The sequence below is a fragment of the Heptranchias perlo genome, chromosome 5, assembly GCF_035084215.1.
Source record: "Heptranchias perlo isolate sHepPer1 chromosome 5, sHepPer1.hap1, whole genome shotgun sequence".
Classification (NCBI taxonomy): domain Eukaryota; kingdom Metazoa; phylum Chordata; class Chondrichthyes; order Hexanchiformes; family Hexanchidae; genus Heptranchias; species Heptranchias perlo.
In genome coordinates this window covers 74,355,021-74,376,452 of record NC_090329.1, presented here as the reverse complement: position 1 = coordinate 74,376,452, position 21,432 = coordinate 74,355,021, and the positions used below count along the sequence as shown (strand labels likewise).

At 42.2% G+C, this 21,432-nt stretch overlaps 1 protein-coding gene across 5 annotated transcripts in view; it reads left to right on the top strand.

The window, feature by feature from the left end:
• The window catches only part of LOC137321865 (synaptotagmin-like protein 2), a 208,894-nt gene that overhangs the window by 163,459 nt on the left and 24,003 nt on the right, over window positions 1–21,432 (top strand). The window lies entirely within an intron of this gene.

Below are 21,432 nucleotides of genomic sequence, written 5' to 3'. Positions count from 1 at the left end.
TACACAAATAGGGAAGGACAAAACCATGAAAGGATTTAAACATGAGGTGTTGGGGAAATGAGAGCCAGTGTAGGTCAGCGAGGAAAGAGAGTAATGGGTAAGCGGGATTTGGTGCAAAATGGGATACAGATGGCAGAGTTTGGAATGAGATTAGGTTTACGATGGATGGAGGATGAAAGGCTGGTGTATGTGGATGTTGGGTGAGAACAGGATCATCCTCAGCAATTAGACCCTCCTCAGTCAGTTAGCCCACAACACCCATTGTCGAGCTTCATAAGAAAGAGTGACCATTTGAGCTGGGTATTAGAGGACCACTGGCAATTGTAACCTAGCAAGATTCACATCTTCAGGAGAAAACTGGAAAATATGCTTTTTAGACTGTTGTGTGCTCATTTTTCCCTTTTCTGGCTTCTCCATTTTTTTGCATTGCCTTTAGCTTCCAGGTTCTGCTCATACCACTCAAACCTGTTGCTGGGAGCCATTTGTGAATTGAATGGAGACAACCTCCCTTTGAGTTTTTCTCTAATGGAGGCAAGGCACCTACTTACATCAGCTTAGCTGAGATCTAGAACTCTGGGGTGGGGAATTGAATTTACATCCACCATTCTGTGTCATCATATTCTTGGAGCTCCAATGTATATCACTGGAATAAACACCTGATTCAGCTACGAAGATTCCTAATTAACATTTAAATTGCTTTTGGTATTTAGGTGGCATACTGGCTTTGAACATTATGCTTTGGTACGCGGGTCTGAATCTAGATGAAGCTGATTAGTTGGAAGCTTCCTCTACAGGTCCTATGTGAAATGAATTTAGACAGTCGGCCCAGTTCCTAGTAGGCTTAAATTCACAGCACACAACTGTCCAAATCTGTTTGCCTGCAGAGAGGCTAAAAGGGTGACTGGAGCAGAGACTGGAAAATATTACAAATATCACACTGGCACAGCAGGCAGCACAATTATTGGGCTTTCTTGGTTTTAAATTCCACCCCCAAACTCCTTAGACTCAATCTGTTTCATGCCAATTGGACAAAGCAAAATTTAATAAAAGTGAAGGGATTGTCGTTAGTATGAAATAATGCTTAGCAAATCTGTTGCCCAAACACACAGTTTGCATTAAATCACATCATTACACTACTGTGTGACTGTCTTCATAGTGAAAGTGACAATGGGCTGTTCTCCATCCTCAGGCAAGTACCTGTCAAATGTTGATAATTTTTCACTCACAAAGAATATTGTTTTGAATGAAATGAAAATATAAAATGCTGGAAATATTCAACAGGTCTGTCACTATCTAAAAAGAGAAAAGATGGATTTTTGTCAAACAGACTCCATTCTAATGAAGGATTACACATCTGAAACGTTAACCAGTCTTTTTTCTTTCCAGGCGCTGAATGACCAGCTGTGTACCTCCAACATTTTCTATTGTTACTTTGCATTTTCTTTGATCTCTAATACTTTGAATAGAATTTACTTTAAAATTGAGTTTGGTTAGCATAACTGCCTCTTTAGGGATAAGTACATTTTGTGCTGCCAGTGAAAAGCGCAAACACTAGGAATAATTCTGACTTTGTGCGAAAGTGTAAAATGGGTAATAGCAAATCGGCAGGCGATTTAACATCTCTCCTGATTATTATTTCCATTGAAGTCAATCGGGAGAGATGTAAAATGGGCTGCTGATTTGCTATCACCTATTTTACACTACTGTACAAAGTCAAAATTACCCCCAGTGTGTCTGGAATTTCCGAAAACACATTCCTGGTGGGTGAAGCTGGCCTCTTAGGTAATAGTATTACTCCAGACTTCATTTTGAGAAAAAAATAATAATCTAGATTCATCACGAATGGTGACAGTAAAGGACGTTCCTATGACAATGGTCAGGAATTTCCTTAGAGCTGCTCTTGCTCCTCTGCCGTATTTTCACCGGAAGTGCAGCCCACACCCCTAGCACTTTGGGTATATACATATAAATTTATACGTATGTATATGTATATATGTCTGCGAATGCAAACACAGTCTAAACTGATGCTGTAAGCCTGAAGGTTTTGATTAGAAAATAAATGGAATGAATTGATGCTCAAGCAAATGTTCCCTCTAGATTAATATTCCTATTAACAGGGGTGCCCATTACTGCAAATGTAAATATAGATTAAATGGAAACAGAAATGAGAATTGGATCTAGTGAAATATCTATAAAGTGTAATGTAAATGAGTTCCATTCAAGTAGACTAAGACTGATAACAAACTGGTTTATTGAGCTGCAGCATCTTGCAATTGTTGTGGCCCTGGGGACACAGGGCTCTGAAAGGATTGCCTGGAAGAACATACACCAGGCTAGCAGGGTCAGCCCTGCTCATTGAGATGAATATAGCGGAATCTCTGTTGTATGTGTATTTGATTGAAGTATGTATGTGTCACTTATATTATCCAAACTCATTTTTAAAATACACTCTATGTAAAAGGCTTTGCGATGGCATCATTCAAAACATTGTTCCCTGTGGGCAAGAAATAATTAGTTTTTGACAGGGGCCATTGGATGGTTGATGTTGACACTCAGGTTCTTTCCATATTTTGCGAACAGCATTATGTTTAACATGATAATCAAAATATTTGTATCAGATGAGAATAAGAGAAAAGAAAATACTAAATGGTGCATAATTTAGTGAGTTAATGAGCCCTGAGGTATTCCCATGGATGATTTGGTTGATGTTAGATGTGGCAAGAAAACAAGCATTTCAGTCATGTTTCCTTTATACTATCAGCAGTCATTTAACATTTCTGACTATCATCCATGTTAGTCTAGTTTTTTCTAAACATTTTAGACCCATTTTAAAGGTTTTCCCACTATCTTATATTTTCCCTGACCTTGCACCATTCGCTAGCTGAGTAGAGGGAGGCAAGTGGGAAGGATACCTGCAATCAAGCCCTTTCCAATGAATTGGCTGCCTCTCCCCGATTTTAGTCTCACACTCTTAAACCAGTTATAGTACACATTTTGCATTCTTGAGTAGTGAATTTGACTTTGCATCAATTGAGAAATGTGCAATAAAACTCAGGTGTGAAGTTGCTGTACTGACAAAGTTTAATGTGTCTCAGTGCTATGGCTTCATTTTGGCTGCAGTTTAAAAAGTTCATTTGCATTTTTAAAAAACTTTACTTTTAACCTTAATATTAGCATGATGTGGAGATGCCGGTGATGGACTGGGGTTGACAATTGTAAACAATTTTACAACACCAAGTTATAGTCCAGCAATTTTATTTTAAATTCACAAGCTTTCGGAGACTTCTTCCTTCCTCAGGTAAATGTTCAGGAGCTCCTCGAAGCCTACGCATTTATACATATAGAACAATACATGGTGTTTACAGAATGCCCCTGCAACTGCCCGTTGCCAAGGCAATCACCGTGTTCAGACAGAGAGGTGTCACCTGCAGAACCCCCGAATACACATTCAACAAAAAAACAAACAGGAAAAAAAACAGAGAGAGGCAGAAACATCCGGAAGGCAGAGAAAGCCAGCAAATGACCCATTATATTAAAAACAGATAACATTTGTTCACTGGTGGGGTAACGTGTAGCGTGACATGAACCCAAGATCGCGGTTGAGGCCGTCCTCATGGGTGCGGAACTTGGCTATCAATTTCTGCTCGACGATTTTGCGTTGTCGTGTGTCTCGAAGGCCGCCTTGGAGTACGCTTACCCGAAGGTTGGTGGATGAATGTCCATGACTGCTGAAGTGTTCCCCGACTGGGAGGGAACCCTCCTGTTTGGCGATTGTTGCGCGGTGTCCGTTCATCCGTTGTCGCAGCGTCTGCATGGTCTCGCCAATGTACCATGTTCTGGGGCATTCTTTCCTGCAACGTATGAGGTAGACAACGTTGGCCGAGTCACAGGAGTATGAACCATGCACCTGGTGGGTGGTGTCCTCTTGTGTGATGGTGGTATCTGTGTCGATGATCTGGCATGTCTTGCAGAGGTTACCGTGGCAGGGTTGTGTGGTGTCGTGGACGCTGTTCTCTTGAAAGCTAGGTAATTTGCTGCGAACGATGGTCTGTTTGAGGTTGGGTGGCTGTTTAAAGGCGAGTAGTGGAGGTGTGGGGATGGCCATAGCGAGGTGTTTGTCCTCATTGATGACATGTTGAAGGCTGCGGAGAACATGGCGTAGTTTCTCCGCTCCGGGGAAGTACTGGACGACAAAGGGTACTCTGTTGGTTGCGTCCCGTGTTAGTCTCCAGAGGAGGTCTATGCGATTTTTTGCTGTGGCCCGTCGGAACTGTCGATCGATGAGTCGAGCGTCATATCCCGTTCTTACTAGGGCGTCTTTCAGCGTCTGTAGGTGTCCATCGCGTTCCTCCTCGTCTGAGCAGACCCTGTGTATTCGCAGGGCCTGTCCATAGGGGATGGCCTCTTTGACGTGGTTAGGGTGGAAGCTGGAAAAGTGGAGCATCGTGAGGTTGTCTGTGGGCTTGCGGTAGAGTGAGGTGCTGAGGTGCCCGTCTTTGATGGAGATTCGTGTGTCCAAGAAAGAAACTGATTCTGAGGAGTAGTCCATGGTGAGCTTGATGGTGGGATGGAACTTGTTGATGTTATCGTGTAGTCTCTTTAGTGATTCCTTGCCGTGGGTCCATAGAAAGAAAATGTCGTCGATGTATCTGGTGTATAGTGTTGGTTGGCGGTCTTGTGCAGTGAAGAAGTCCTGCTCGAACTTGTGCATGAAAATGTTGGCGTATTGGGGTGCGAATTTGGTCCCCATGGCTGTTCCGTGTGTTTGGGTAAAGAACTGGTTATCGAAGGTGAAGACATTGTGATCCAGGATGAAGCGGATGAGTTGTAAGATGGCTTCCGGAGAGAGAGAGAGAGAAGATCTTTGGGTCTCAGCTAACTTTAAAATTTAACCAACATTTGAAGACTTGTGAGCACTGCTGTATGTAAATGTGCTTGGATATATGTCCAGAGCTCCACTTTTTTAAGAAAAGAAAGTAACTTGGAGCCAACTGTATATTGCCAGCTGTGCATTGTTCTAAGCAGGTAGCAGTCTCAAACCAGTACCTGGAGTAAAACTATGCCCTCTTTGCCTATTATCTGCTTCAGCTCATCACATGACTCAGACAACAAGGCCAAGATTAGAAACATGTATGGGGGATTGTGGGTACAAACCTGGATCCTAGCGCTTTAAGTAGTGTTCGAATGTACTGTAGTTCTGGGGGCTTCTTCTTACAATGTGAAGCGCTGAGAGCTTGTTCTCATAATGTGAGGCCAGAGGCTGCACACAGACTGCTTAAAGATATATCCATTTGACTCAGGAAACTTATAAATACAAACAGATGTAATTTGTGAAAACTTGATGTGCTTTTCTATAAAGCTAAAAAGCTGAGAGGCATTAGCTGAATTGTTTCTATATTGTCTGAGAGATAACTGAAAAATAAAGCTAGCAACAGCCGCCCACCGTATCCCTTCTGGAAATCCCAGCACAGGTTCCAACAGGGTGGACACCTCAGGTGGAAACTGAGTCCCGCCCCAATTTCCATCACCAAAACTCTCCGCCTACCTAATTTTGTGGATTTTCAAGGCCAGATTCTTTACAACATGTAACTTTTTATGATGTGGTCATTTGCCTGTAAATGCCATTCTTGGTTGGTCAGAAGCGACATGATGATTTATGAAGCCACTTCAAAATGCTGACCAATTGGAGTGACCTGTAGCCTTGTGATTAACCTTGAGGACTTGCAGCAGCATTTCTGCATTTTAATGAAAAATGGAAGCTGAGTTTGAATGTAAAATGAATTTATTTAAAGAATCAAATTGGTAATAAAATGGCAGATGATTTATTTCTAATTAATAACAATACAGTTTCAAGGGGGAGTGCACATCTGAGTTAGAAGCCTTGCTAAACTGGATTTGGCTGGTCAGGCCAAAAATAATGAGCCACAATTTGCTGTGGCAGGGCATCTAACGGCATCTGCCATTAGACTTGCCTTTGCACGTTTAGGTTTTTAATTTTTTTGCATGGCAAGTTACTGAAAGTACAAGCTCATAACGTCACAGTGAGGGAAACAGGGAATCTGGGATCTGAGTGAACAGGGCAACCAACTGTGTATCTCTTTAACCAATCAGATTGAAGGAATGTGAAATTAACAGTGCAAGGACTGAAAAGGAAGTGTAAATTAGATTGGGTGAATTCAATGTCAAATCAAGTACAGAAAGAGAAATAAAGAGAGAGAAAGAAAGATTGAATTAAGAGAGAAAAAAAAGACAAAAAGGAAAAGTAAAAAAAAATTAAATTTTATATTTTTAAAATCTCCAACAACAATTAAAACCTGAAGGAATGAGACTCCACACTTGTAATAGTTAATTTTCAGTGCCAGAGAGATTGACTGGTAGTAATTAACATTTATCACATTGTTAGACTGAAATGGACAAGACTTAACTTTCTGTGGCGAGTTTAGTTCGTATCTAATGCGCAAATACAGCAATTTCACGCCGTTCAATGCATTTCAATGGTCAGTCTGACAGCGAGATGCCGTTTTCACAAAGCTAACAGTGGAGCGGAACATCTTGGACAGCAACTTCTGGATTTCCACGTTTAACATCGCAACTGCCCTTGCCTGAAGTTGCTGTAGCATTTGCGTATAAAAAACGGTGAGCGCCATAAGCCTGACCGTTATTTTGACAGCAAATTATGACCCAATACTTGCTGAGTTCAAATTCAGGTCCATTTTTTAAATGATTTGACCAATATTTTTTCATCCGGTACTAACATAGTGGTCCTGAAATTACACTGTCTGATATTAGTGTACGAACGCTTCATATTAATTTAAAGGAAGCATTGATCCATTTAAAATGAACTGGTCAGTGCACCTGCTAAACTAGCCAGTAACCCACAGCATAATTTCAGGACCAATCCTCTTCACAACTTTTATACTGATTTTCAGCTGTACTGTTCTACATCTACATTTGAAGGACATGTGACATTTTAAATCAAATTAGTATCTCGTTTGCAATGCGGAAGTAATTCTTCAATATAGTGCTGCTGTCTGTGTTCTGGATTCCTCCTGTTTACATTTCAGGCTTGATTCAGAGCATATATAGTTGTTCAAAAATTCTTTCAAGCTTTATGGATCTTGCTGTGGACTTTTCCCCAAAGTCAGTGAAAGTTCCTAGAGACCCACCAAATGACAGTAGGAACACTCGTATGCCTTTGCTCAAGGCTCACTCAGACCAATGGTTATTCCTGACAATAGATTTGAAAAAAACTATCTGCTTCAGTGGTTACCAAACTTTTTCGGGCTGGGCCCCATCAAACGACTCATAGCCTCTTACGCTGCTCTAGTCAGGGATACTGGAAGTGACATGTCATCAAAAAAAATCTCCTCTTTCACTTCCTTTCCTCTCTCCTCATCCTTTTCTGTTTCTCTCTCCCACATGTCCATCTTTTTCTTTCCTTCACCTCTGCTTCTCTCTCTCTTTTCACTTTCCTGTTTTTTTTCTTCTTTCTTACCTCTTTCTACTTTTTGTCTCTGCAACACTTTTCTGGAGCTGAAAGGCTCTTTGGGCTGATTTTCTCACACTCACCGTCGGTCTCTGCTAGACTCTCTGCAGTTACATTCTGTCCTTTGTGCCTCCACTACACTCCGGGCTCAGGGTTTCTAGCCCTCAGAATCTTAGCCTCACTGTCTTTCCTGAACTCAAGAATCTCACAGGCAATCTTCCCAGCTCAGTTCTGTCTCACAGCCTCTCTTACTTTCTTTTTCCCCCTAGTTCCAACTTTCTTGCACTCAGCTTGGTGTTTCTCCCTACACTGTGACTCACTTTGCTATTATATTTTCATTTCCCCCTTTTAGCCCATAATGCTGCTCCTTTACTTTAAATATTTTTTGTGCAGATTTTCCTGTTTTTGATTTCTCGAGGTCCAACATCTGCCCAGCTAATTCTCTCACGTAGAAAATTCTTTGATTTCTATCTATTTTAAAGCTGTATTTGCACTTCCAGAATTATCACAAAAGTATATTTAAAAGATGGACATGCTACTCTCCCCTGTTGTCGTGAGAGCCGTTGATCCCTCTTACTAGCTTTTCTTAAACTAAAAGACGCATGCAGCCGTTTGGAGCCTGTGTTAAAATGTCAGAACTGGAACAGTGTGCTGGACTGTTCTGCTCACCTTAACCCCTGTGGTAAATATTGGTTGCAAATTTGTGGCTCTGCTGCAGACCTGCAATAGGAAAGCCCCATTACTGCCCTGAATTGGCAGGTAAGAACTCAGAAACCAAGTCGCAAGCAGCTCTAGTAGCAGTCGTTTACCTTTGCCCATTCCTTTCCTTTGCAGCCAGGGAATGACTCCACCTGGCAAGGAGGCATTCTGTGTTTCAGAGACATGTGTAGTGCCTCCGCAAGCAGCACATTGAAGTCAACTTACTTATCTCCAACTGATGAGATGTTACCCCCTCTACACTTACTAGGTTCTGAAAAGACACCTAGTACTCCAAGTATTGAAATGTTCATTGAAAACCACTGTGATAACTTGAGAATCCAAATATTAGCAGACATGCAAATCCACCAGTCATCCACAGTGGATTTTAGCACTTTTGAGATGACACACAATCTGCCTTGCCTAACCTGTAGTGAGCTTTCCTGCTGCTAAAGGAGGCACCAAAGGTCGGTGCTAGAAACGGCAATCAATTTGCCTGTGCCTCTAGGAGGTTGGGGCGTGAATGGTTGTGCTACAAAAATAGAAATTTGAAAATTGTTATGTTGGATTTTTTATACCTTGGAGGTAAATTTAAACAAGCATTTAAAATAACATTTTAAATACATAGAAAAAAGAATTTTAAATAAAAATGTCCATCTTTTAAACTTGTTTTTGTGGTAACGCTGTTAGTGCGAAAACAACTTTAAAATAGATAGAATCTCAGCATATTTCTGTCTGTCCAACCTCAATATCTGGTTTGGCTGCAAGAACATTTTGTTTCTATCAACCATTCATTTCACTGCCAATATGAACCACAACTTTGGATTGAAACTCTGCTGATATTCCCAACCAATCAGATGGTTACCTGATATAAACCTACAACAAATGGGACTCACAGCCTCAGTTTAATGGATTGTATTGCTTAGCAACCCATATGCTTGATCTCAGTGTCTGTGCTTCAAAATACTTGCTGCTATTTGAGGATAGCTTCGCTCTTTTTATTAACCTGGGCTAGTGATAGTGGAGATTTGTAGGGACGGAGGAATTAAATATCTTAAAATACTGATTTATTAATGGTCGGATTAGGTTCTGCATCTGAGATGATCCACGTGATGAGGTCTTGATCTTTGGTGGTGGCCAAGTGGCTTCCTGACAAAAGAGAAGATAATTTAGTTGAACTATTGAGCAAGAGTATTAAGGAATTACATCAATGCTAAGCATCCTATGAAGGGTTGAGCGGGGTGGGTCGGGGGTTGTGGGGGCTGAGGGGAGAGAATCCTGAGAATCCTGGCATTAGTGCCGACAAATGTTCCTGTAGGACCTCCACTACCAACCCCTTTCCAAAGTTTGCAGGGTCAGGGGTGGCCAATTGTTTTATGTGTCAATGGCAAGCTCCTCTGCTACTCGGAGTGCATCTAGGGTCCCTGCCAGCCCCATAATATTGGAATAACCACTACAATTAGCCAGTTCCAGGAGGTTATTGAGCACCCCTCCCCTCCGGAAAGAACCCCAGCAATATACCCCCCACCCCCTTAGAAAGGCATATAATTTGAATATTTTTCAAAAGCAATCCTTGGGTGTTTGTTTAGAAGTCCAGGCCACGATCATGGTCTCAACCCTAGGTGGAGCCCACTTTCACCCTTTGGCAGGTTGATATGCCTTGTCTCACCAGGCCTACCTCTGCTAACCTACACTGGGTCCCTCTGAGGATCAGAAATGCAGTAACTCCTGACATAGGGAGTTCCCACCCCAGACCAGCCCCTTTTTATGCTAATGACCTCATTTGGGATGGACAAAGGCTCTGTCCATCTTAGAATTCCTGACTTAAGGCCAGGACTGACATATCCGGGTCCCGGCTTAATTTTCATCCCATCTGGCACACTGCCACTGAGGTTACAGTGAGAATGTGTCAAAATGTTGCAAAATTTCACCATGATGAATGAAGAGCAATCACTCATTACTGAATTCCAGTGACTGGCCCCACTGCTTAAGACAGTAATCTCGCTTAAAATTTCCTGAAAAGGGCACCTGGGGAAAGCAAGTTGCATTTGTACCTTGAAGTTTCTTGGACTTCCATATGACTACTTCAGTGGCAGCCTGCTGGTGGAGGACCAGACTGAAGCAAGGAGCAAGTGGCAACTTGCATTTTTGTATAGAAATAAAATGAAGTTCAAATGTGGAGAACCTCGAAATATCCAAAGTGACTAGCCTTTATAATTGATTACTTGGTTTTTGCGGAATCCCTGAGAGTACAGTCTCAAATGGCAGAGAACCCCACTGACAAACTTTGCTTAATAATTTTTATTGTATATCAATCTCTTTTCAGTTTTATATATATATAATTATCTCTCCTTTCCACCTCTGCCTTCCCCTTCCACGGACCACAGATTCCATCAGTGCTGCTTACTATGATAGGCTCACAATAGGGTTCTGGTAGTGTAGTGTTTATGCTGCTGGGCTAGTAACATAACAACAATCCTACATTACAACAGTAACAACACTTCATTGGCTATAAAGCACTTTGAGAAGTCCTGAGGTCGTGAAAGGCGCTATAAGTCTTTTTTAGTAATCGAGAGAATGTGAGTTCAAATCCCACCATGGCAGTTTGAGAATTTGAATTCAATTTATATAAAAAGCTGGTATCAGTTAACAGAGACCAAGAAGCTTTCAGATTGTTGTAAAAACCCAACTGGTTATCTAATGTCCTTTAGGGAAGGAAATCTGCCGTCCTTACCTGGTCTGGCCTATATTGTGATTCCAGTTCCACAGCAATCTGGTTGACTTTTAACTGCCCTCTGAAGTGGCCCAGTAAGCCATTTCATTGTATGAAACTGCTACAGAAAGCTCACCAGCACTTTCTCAAGGCAACTAGGGATGGGTAATAAATGCCAGCCTTGCCGGCGATGCCCACTTCCTGAGAATGAATAATAAAAAAGAGAGCTGGGCTTTATAACTAGAAAAACGTAGACTTTGAGGAGATTTGATTGAAGCCTTAAAATAATGAAAGGGTTAAACTCAGTCCATGTGCATAGGCGTTCAAGCTAAACAGGATAGGGAGGATCAGGAGACATATGTTGAAGTTATGTAAACAAAGGACTAGGTTAGTTGTTAGGAGATACTGTTTTTTGCAGAGAGTCATCAACCTCTGGAACAAGTTGCCAGCACTTTCAATGAGTTTGGATTCACCGCAGAGTTTTTCCTAAATTGGCTTAAGGATTTTTTTCTCTGTTTTTTTGCCTCTTCCAGGAGTTTATTTGACGGCTGGGCGGAAAGGGAGTTGAATGGGAATGATGGTGTATAGAAGATACACTATGACAGCAATGGACCAACTAGTCTTTTCCTGTCCTTTGTTTTCGTATGTTCATATGCAGCCTCGTTGACCCACTAGGAGGAATACTGTGGAATAGGACCCACTCCCATAGAACTCTGAAATCCAAAGGAGGCCAGAGTGGAAATATCAGTGGGGATGGAATGAGAAGGTTTGGGTCCTGGTTGAGGGTCATTGCTCTGGTATTGTTGTTAATAGACTGGAGTTTAAAGTAGCAGGCCCCAGGTGTGACAAACTTATTCTAGAGGTAGAAAGAAAAGAAATGCAAATGCTGGAAGTACACTGCAGTCCCACCAGGATAGTTACTTAATCACAAAGCCAGAAGGTAGATATGGATGAGGAAGCCCAGTCAGCCCATTTTAGCTTAGGTAATCTAATTACATTATTCTGATTAATCTGTTAAACCAATCTGCTTGGATTGTACCTTAATCATAAAGTGTAGCTATAGAAATATTTCTTTTAGAACATTTGCAACATTATAACTCCTATTTCCTAAACTTTCTACAATGCTGACAAATATTTCAATTCCATGTTTCACCAATCAAGAGTACAGCTGAGACCGGTTTAATAATTCTAAGGTTATCATCGCAAGCCTTGGGGATTATTTAATTCTTATGTTCTGCTGATTCTTTTGGCAACCTTGATGAAATTTGAAATGAGTTACAAGCCCTCCAGTGTAACTGTATTGTCAGATAATTGCATTTCTGCATTAAAGCCCTTTTGAAAGATTGAGAATTTTTTAACTGACAGCTGTTCATTCTGGCACAGGTTGTAGATTACATACTTTCTAAATAGTAACTTACTTGGCTACTGATATCAGAAGAGTCTCTTTTAATGCATAATACAAATGCAACGACGAAACAATGAAACACCTTGACAATTCTTCAAGGCATTAGGGTAAGAATATAGCAGCAAATTATGTAGTTTGATTTAAAATATTTTCAGAGATCCAGAATGGATAAAATGCTGAGTGAAAATTAATCAACCCTCGTGGTCCAAACTTTTTCTCCGACTTGTGAATATATTTATTATACCGTTCCTCTGCAGTTTCTGTATAGTCAATGGAGATTCTTCAAATTGAGCGGAAGTTATTACTGGAGTTTCTGAGCGATCAGCTCCAGGACTAGTACTATTTCCAATCTATGTAAATCAGAGCTTGAGCGCAGAGGTTGGTAAAGACAAGTGAATTACTAACAGAGTGAGGACTTTCAACTGGGAATTTGGTGAGTGTGGGAATTAGGTGCAGAGGGAGAAGGAAACGCTAAGAGATTTAAACCAAGGCTCGATAAACTAATTATCGACTTTTAAAACTTAAATAAAAAATAAAATGAAAAAAAAGACTAAGTAATTACTAATTATTTTGAAATCAAGCTAAATCCATTTACTAAATATAATCTAGATCTCAAGTGATTCTAGAAATAAACTACTGATGAAATAAATAAAAACTAGAAATGGCAGTACAGTCTGTATGTCGAGACTGTACTATGTGGGAGTTTGTGGACAGTGAGACCATCCCGGATTTCTACAACTACAGTAAATGTCTCTGGCTTGAGACACTCTGGCTCAGAGTCTTTGAGCTGGAGTGCGAGCTAGAGGCAATCCGACACATAAGGGTGGGGGAGGTAGAGAAGGAGGTCCCACAGACACTGGTCCTATCCAACAGGTACAAGGCACTTGCTACCAGTGAGGATAAGGATGAAGGCTGCAGGAAGGTGCCCATGGCACTATGGAGCTTGAGGTAGTCCAAGGGAGGGGGGGAGGATCAGAACAGAAAGGTTGTAGTCTTGGGAGGAGGGGTTCCATTTCATGGGTCACTGGCGCCAATACTGGGACAGGAAGGAGCTGTACCGCTGGGACGGGCTCCACCTGAATCAGAATGGGACCAGAGTCGTAGCAGAAAGGATAAATGGGGTGGTGCATAAGGCTTTAAAATAGCAAGATGGAGGAGGGATCTGGCAGCAATAACAAAAGTTTAAAGATAAAAGAAACAGGAGATGAGTGTAAAGGTCAGACCACGGTAAGGAATAATGATAACAAATGGTCAAGGAACAAATACATTTATAAAACAGAAGTATAAAAGGACTGTTAAAAATAAAGTAGAAGGAACAACTATTAAAGATTAATTAAACTGCCTGTACAGCAATATATACAGCGTCCAAAATAAAACAGGGGAACTGGAGGCAATAATCCGTAGTGAGGAACCAGATGTAATAGGAATAACTGAACCATGGCTACATAAAGAACGGGACTGGCAACTAAATATTGCAGGTTATAACATAATCAGAAAGGATAGGAAAGGAAGAGGGGGGCGTGGAGCAGCTGTAGTAATTAGAGATAAAATAATGGCAGAATAAAAAAGGGACATAACTAACAAAAGGATAGAAACAGAATCCATATGGATTGAAATAAAAGATAAGAAGGGATCAGACATGCTAATAAGGATATGCTACAGATCACCTAATAGTGGAAAGGAGGTGGAGGAAGAAATCTGTAAGCAAATATGTGAAATGAGTAAAGCACATAGAATAATAATCATGGGAGATTTTAACTATCCCCAAATAAACTGGCAAGAAGAGGTAGGTAAAGGGATGCAGGAAATAGAGTTTTTACAATGTGTGTAGAACTCCTTTCTTACCCAATGTGTAAAAAAGCCCAACAAGAGAGGAAGCACTGCTGGATCTAATATTGGGAAATGAACCAGAACAGGTAAGAGAAGTGAGCGTAGGGGGACATCCAGGCAATAGCAATCACAACATAATAAGGTTTAAGATAAAGATTAAGAAGGTCATAAGTAAGACAAAGACCAAAGTAATACAATGGAAAAAAGCTGATTTTCAGGGGATGAGAATGGAACTAGGGAAAATAAACTGGACAAATTTACTGATAAACAAATAAATAGAACAGCAGTGGGAAACATTTAAAACAGTGGTCCATAGAGTCCAGGAGAAATATATCCCACTAACAAGCAAGAACAAATTAGCCAATAATGACACACCATGGATGAATAAAGAAATAAGGGCAAATTGAAATTATAGAAAAAAGCATACACTAAGTACATAGACCACAAAGGAGAGGATGCCAAAAGGGAAAAGGTTAGGAAAGAAGTTAAAGAAAACAATTAGGAAGGCAAAGAGAAACTACAAAATTAAATTATCAAGGAATACAAAAAGAAATAGTAAGCTATTCTACAGACACATAAATAACAGAAGAAAAATCAGGATAGGGATACGGTCCATTTGACAGATGGTGGGGGGAGACCCTCAGCCATTGCAGGAGGCCGCTCTGTCACTTGGGACAAAGTTTGGCCTCCACCACCCTCCTCCTGATGGTCGAAGTCACCAACCTGCACACTTACCCCGGGGTCCGGAGACATGTACCTAACTTGCGGACCCCCTCAGATGTACATCTTGCGGATGGGGGCCGCCATAGCTGCAGTCATGACCTTCTCGGAGGGCGAACAGCATCACCAGCCTCACCAGCCTCGCCATCCACGCCGTCCACCTCTGACACGTGGAGCTCCACAACAGAGTGCTGTGACACATCCACCTGTACAGCAGGAGGGAGGGCTACTGCAGAGAGAGATGCGTCGCAGAGGGCACTACCCTCGCCACAGGGTCCACAGACCGAGGCTCAGCCTACTGGACCTCTCTGAGCAGCAGTGCACACGGAGGCTCAGAGTCACTCGACATGTAGCCGTGGACATCTGCAGCCTCTTTCATGCCGAGCTGCTCCTGGCTGGCCCGTGCACCATCTTCCTACCTGTCGCTGTCAAAGTCACCACTGCCCTCCCGAACTTCTGCTCCACAGCCTTCCAGGGTGCAACCGGGGACATCGCCGATGTCGCTCAGTCATCTGCGCGAAAGAGCCCTGCAAATACACCTACACCCACTCTGCAGTGACAAACTGGGTGGCATCAGTGGTGGGTCCTCATAGGGATACCCAGGAGCGGGCATTATTGCACAAACCAGACAGGATTCGCGAAGTCATGGCAGTAGTGGTGCCAATAGAATGTGTGATGTGAGTTGTTCTTTAATTCAATAGAAGTAAGAACCATGACAAACCCTCAAAACACCCTTGTGCATCCCCTTCATGCTCACAACACGTTTGCCTTACGCTGCCTACTGCACATATGTGATGCATGCCCTGTGGCTGCAGCACAGGTGGTGGCAAGTTGAGTGAGGCTGGCCGTGAGAGAGATGCACGAGAGGGTGAGTATGGGATAGAGCCATGAGATTGTATGAGGATTGGGTTGCGTGGTAGTGGCAGGATGAGTACTGGCGAGGTGAGTAGGTGCAGGTAAGATGAGGATGAGGTTTGAGTGGGTATGAGGGGTCATGTGACAGAGTAGTGTTGGCAGTGCCGAAGGAGATGTGGGGTGTGGGCAGTGTCGTGGCAGACGGAGTGTAGGGGAAAGACTACGTGTACTCACTGTGGCTGACTTACTGAGGTCATTGGAGCGCCTCCTGCACTGTGTGCAGGTGGGCGATATGTTGGTGGCGCTGGTGACCTCCTCTGCCACCTCGAGCCAGGCCCTCTTGGTGGCAGAGGCAGGCCGCTTCCTCCCGCCTGCCGGGGGGAAGATCTCTGTCCTCCCCCTCCTCCTCACCCCATCTGATGATACCTGGGGTGAGGCATCATTAAACTGGGTGCAGCCTTCCCCCTGGGCTGCTCCATTCTGTAATTTTTGCTCTTTGTGGCAGCATCTGTCAGTGGAGGACTGCCCCTTTAAATAGAGCGCCTCCAGCTAACAGATCTTACTGCGCATGCGCAGCCCGCCCGACGCGCAGATCAGCAGCGGGGAATCCGGAGGAGCAGGTAAGTGGATCCAATTGGTGTGTTGCCTGCTACGATCGCGCGGGCAACCCACTAATTTCACCGGGCGCGCTGACCCACCCGCCGAGAACCCGCACCCCTGGTAAAATCGGGCCCCTGGTCTGGATGGATTGCACCAGTGCATATTAAAAGAAGTTAAGGAAGAGATAGCAGAGACACTATTATATATATATAAAAATTCATTAGAAAAGGGAATAGTGCCAGAGGACTGGCAGACAGTTAATGTGATTCCTATATTTAAAAAGGGAGATAGAACAAGTCCAGGGGTTTATAGACCAATTAGTGGTAGAAAAGAAATGGAATCCTTACTCAAAGATGTAATAGAAAAACATCTAGAAACCAAAAATATAATAAAGAATAGTCAGCGTGGATTTCAAAAGGGAAGGTCATGATTGACCAACCTTACTGAATTCTTTGAAAAAGTAACAGAAAGGGTAGACAAGGGTAATGTAGTAGATGTAATATATTTGGATTTTCAAAAGGCCTTCGATAAGGTACCGCATACTAGACTCATGACTAAGATTGGAGTATGTGGAGTTAAGGGACAAGTAGCAGAATGGATAGAAAGCTGGCTACAAAACAGAAAACAGAGAGTGGGAACATAGGAACAGGAGTAGGCCATTCAGCCCCTCGTGCCTGCTCCGCCATTTGATAAGATCATGGCTGATCTGTGATCTAGCTCCTTATACCTGCCTTTGGCACATATCCCTTAATACCTTTGGTTGCCAAAAAGCTATCTATCTCAGATTTAAATTTAGCAATTGAGCTAGTATCAATTGCCATTTGCGGAAGAGATTTCCAAACTTCTACCACCCTTTGTGTGTAGAAATGTTTTCTAATCTCACTCCTGTAGGGGGTTAAAGGTAGTTACTCAGACTGGCAAAACTTGGGAAGTGGTGTTTCACAAGAATCGATGCTGGGACCACTCTCGTTCACCATTTACATAAATGATTTGGACTCGGGAATCGTAAGTACGATTTCAAAATTTGCGGACAACACCAAATTGGGTGTATAGTTAATACCGAGGACGACTGTGACAAAATACAGGAAGACAGTTATAAACGTGCAGAATGGGTGTGTAATTGGCAAACGAATTTCAATATAGATAAGTGTGGGGTGTTACATTTTTGTAGGAAGAATAATGATGCCACATACTGCTTGGAAAGTAACAGTCTAAATGGGGTACAGGAGCAGAGGGGTCTCGGGGTACAGATACACAAGTCACTAAAAGTATCGACAAAGGTTAATAAGGCCATAAAAAAGGCAAACCAGGCACTGGGGTTCATTTCCGGAGGGATAGAATTGAAAAGCAGAGAAGTTATGTTAAACTTGTATAGAACCTTGGTTAGACCACACTTGGAGTATTGTGAACAGTTCTGGTTTCCATATTATAAAAAGGATATAGAGGCACTGGAGAAGGTGCAAAAAAGATTTACTGGGATGATACCAGAATTGAGTGGTTATAGCTATAAGGAAAGATTGAGCAGGCTGGGGCTCTTTTGTCTAGAAGAGAGAAGACCGAGGGGTGCCCTGATAGAGGTCTTTAAAATTATGAAAGGGTTTTATAGGGTAGATGGAGAGAAGATGTTTCCACTTGTGGGGGAGACCAGAACTAGGGTCCATGAATATAAGATAGTCACTAATAAATCCAATAGGAAATTCAGGAGAAACTTCTTTACCCAGAGAGTGGTTAGAATGTGGAACTCACTACCACAAGGAGCAGTTGAGGCGATTAGCATAGATCCATTGAAGGGGAAGCTAGATAAACACATGAGGGAGAAAGGAGTAGAAGGATATGCTGATCGGGTTAGATGAAGTAGGGAGGGAGGAGGCTCATGTGGAGCATAAACACTGGCATAGACCTGTTGGGCCAAATAGCCGGTACATTCTATGTAATTCTATGTAACCTAGATGAAGAGACTAAAAGCACGACTGGTACTGCTGATGATGTAAAATTGTATGGGATGACAAAATGTGCTACATATGCAGGAGTCATGCAGATGGATCTGGAATGGCTCAAAGTTTGTAATTGCAAAAATGCATTTATTGTGAAAATAGCATTTACTGTGATTACAAGATGAATGGCTGTGCCATAAAGATGGAAGAAAGGATTTGAGGTAACAGTCTCAAAAAATGTCTTTGCAACAAGAAATGATGATTAATAAAGCAGTCAGAAAGTTGGGGAGAATAGCCAAAACCTCAGAATGAAAGTTCAATGATATTGTATCAACTCTATATAATTTAGCATTCAGTTTTGATCATCATACTTTTAAAGGGGCACTGATGCTGTAGAAAGTGTACAAGGCATTTGGAAAAATCGGGAGACGGGAGTGAAATGAAATGCCAATGTTTCCTCATTTTCCTTCAGGTTAAAAGAGATGTGAAGCCTAAATATTTTTGAGAAAGTAATGTACAGAATTCACAGCCAGAGTTAAATAACCCCTGGCAACAGCTTATTAATGTTCTGATTCACAGTATTGGATTATGTCATCAATCCAGTTTTTCTTGCGGTGTGATTCCGATCATCACTCTTGTTTTGCTATGCTGCTGTTCCATGTTGGCTAGTTTTCCACACGTTATATATGTTTATTTTTGTGCATGTATTCATGTATTTTGACATGCTCACAACTATGAATTTCAAAAAATATTTGGGAAATACTATTGCAAAAGCTTAACTGGACCAGTAATATCAGCACACGAACGGCTGCAAGAGTAGGGCAGAAGCTGTATACCTTGTGACAACTTGCTCACTTTCTGATCCCTCAAAGCCCCTCTATCACCTACAAGGCTTAAGTCAGGAGTGTGATGGGATACTTACCACTCGCCTGTTGGATGCAGTTACGACGACACTGCACGTTCCCCTCCAAGTCACACACCATCCCGACTTGGAAATATATCGCCGTTCCTTCATTGTCGCTGGGTCAAAATCCTGGAACTCCCTTCCTAACAGCACTGTGGGAGAACCGTCACCACACGGACTGCAGCGGTTCAAGAAGGCGGCTCACCACCACCTTCTCGAGGGCAATTAGGGATGGGCAATAAATGCCGACCTTGCCAGCGACGCCCACATCCCGTGAATGAATTTTTAAAAAACTCAAGAAGCCCGACATCATCAAGGTAGAACTGTTTGATTGATTGACACCCCTGCCACTGGACTTAACATCCACACTTCCACCACTGGCACACTGTGGCTGCAGTATGTATTATCTACAGGAACAGGCAGCAGCAACTCACCAAGCTTACTTTAACAGCACCTTCCAGCCCTGCAGCCTCTACCAACGAGAAGGACTAGAGCAGCAAAAGAAATACCCTCACCTCCAAGTTCCCCTCCCAAGTCACTTACCATGCCGACTTGGACATTTCGTTAGGTCAAGATTCTGGAATTCCCCACTTAATGCCATAATGGGAATGCCATTACCACAGGGACAGCAGCAGTTCAAGAAGAAGGCCCACTACCACCTTTTCAGGACAATTAGGGAAGGACAGTTAATGTAGTCTTGCCCGCATCATCCACATCTCAACACCAAATAAAAAAGGTGAGGCCCTAGGAAATTCTATGGAGCTTCAAATGAGTACAGCTTTGAAACTATCAACTGTGCTTATGTTGCCTGTTACCCCGACTTGATTTTAAATAACAAATTGGCAAAATCAGTAGATAATTTACATTGGGGGTGAAATTCAACTGCGGCAGGGGCGCAAAACAGGCGGTAGTGGATCGGCCGCCCATTATACACCCCGCCCGATTTCTCTTTCCATTGAAGTTAATGGTTCTGCTATGGAATTATGTGTTGAATTGACAAGTTCTGATAGTTGATTTTGATTATGACCATTATTAATGTTCATACATTTGCCTTGGGGTTGCAATAAAATATTTCAGGGACAATGGTCATGCCAGCCTTTCTCCTGTTTATTTTGTATCTAACAAAAGAGCAAAGGAGTCAACCTGGTTAAGGATTCCTGGAGTAGATATCTAAACAGTAAATCATCCACAAACAGCATTAACTTATGTGGATTACCAAAGTGGTGCTTCTCTATCCCTTTGCTTGTTTTGCCTTTGTAAGTAACTTAAATACAAAAACAATAAAGTGAAGAATAGACTTATCCCTGGAGTGTTATGAAAGGGCCTGAAAATGGCATCATTAATAATAACCATTACAAGTGTTGCATATTACAGAAGTGATCAGTTTGATAAAGACAGGGCTAAAAATCACTTGAGTTTTGAAACATGTAGCTCCATTCCACTCAGTTGAATGCTTTCTTGGCAGTGAGGAGCAAAGTGGTAGCAGGTTAATAAATGTCTTCTTCCCATGGATGGATCAGTGACATTGTGCAGTAACAGAACATTCTATGTAGTTTAGAAAACAGTGCTATGGTGCCCCACAACTATTCTCTCCTGCCAAGGCCTCAGAGAAGTGCTATATTTGCCAGAGGAGTCTTTTGCATTATAAGAATTATAGTATCATGATAATACAAACAGAAAATGCTGGAAATACTCAACAAGTCAGGCAGCAGCTGTGGAGAAAGAAACAGAGTTAACATTTCAGGTCGATGATCTTGTATCAGAACTGGAAGAAGATGAAGATTTAACAGTTTTTAAGCAAGTACAGAGCTAGGGAAAGGGAGGGGGGAGGAAGAGGAGGGGAGGAAAGAATAAAAGGGAAGGAGTGATTAAATGACAAAAAGGATGATGGTGCAAGGCAAGGAGGTGGTAATGGGACAAGTAAAGAAACAAAAGATGAGTCTAGAGGAGCTGTAATTGGCAACAGCAGAACCATTACCAGCACCTGCTGTCCGAAAAATGGGAGCAGTGGTTATGATCTGAAGTTATTGACATCAATGTTGAGTCCAGAAGGTTGTAAGGTACCTAATTGAAAGATGAGGTGTTGTTCCTTGAGCTTCCATTGAGCTTCATTGGAACATTGCAGGAGGCCGAGGACAGAGATTATGTTGTATTGAATTGAATTCTGTCTAAGCCAGGGGATACATAAGAGGACATGACTAGAATTGCATGATTACATATCCTTCAGCTTTATCAGAGCATGTAGGTCATCAGTATCTTCAATTGAGAGGGAGAGGATTGTTACGCTAA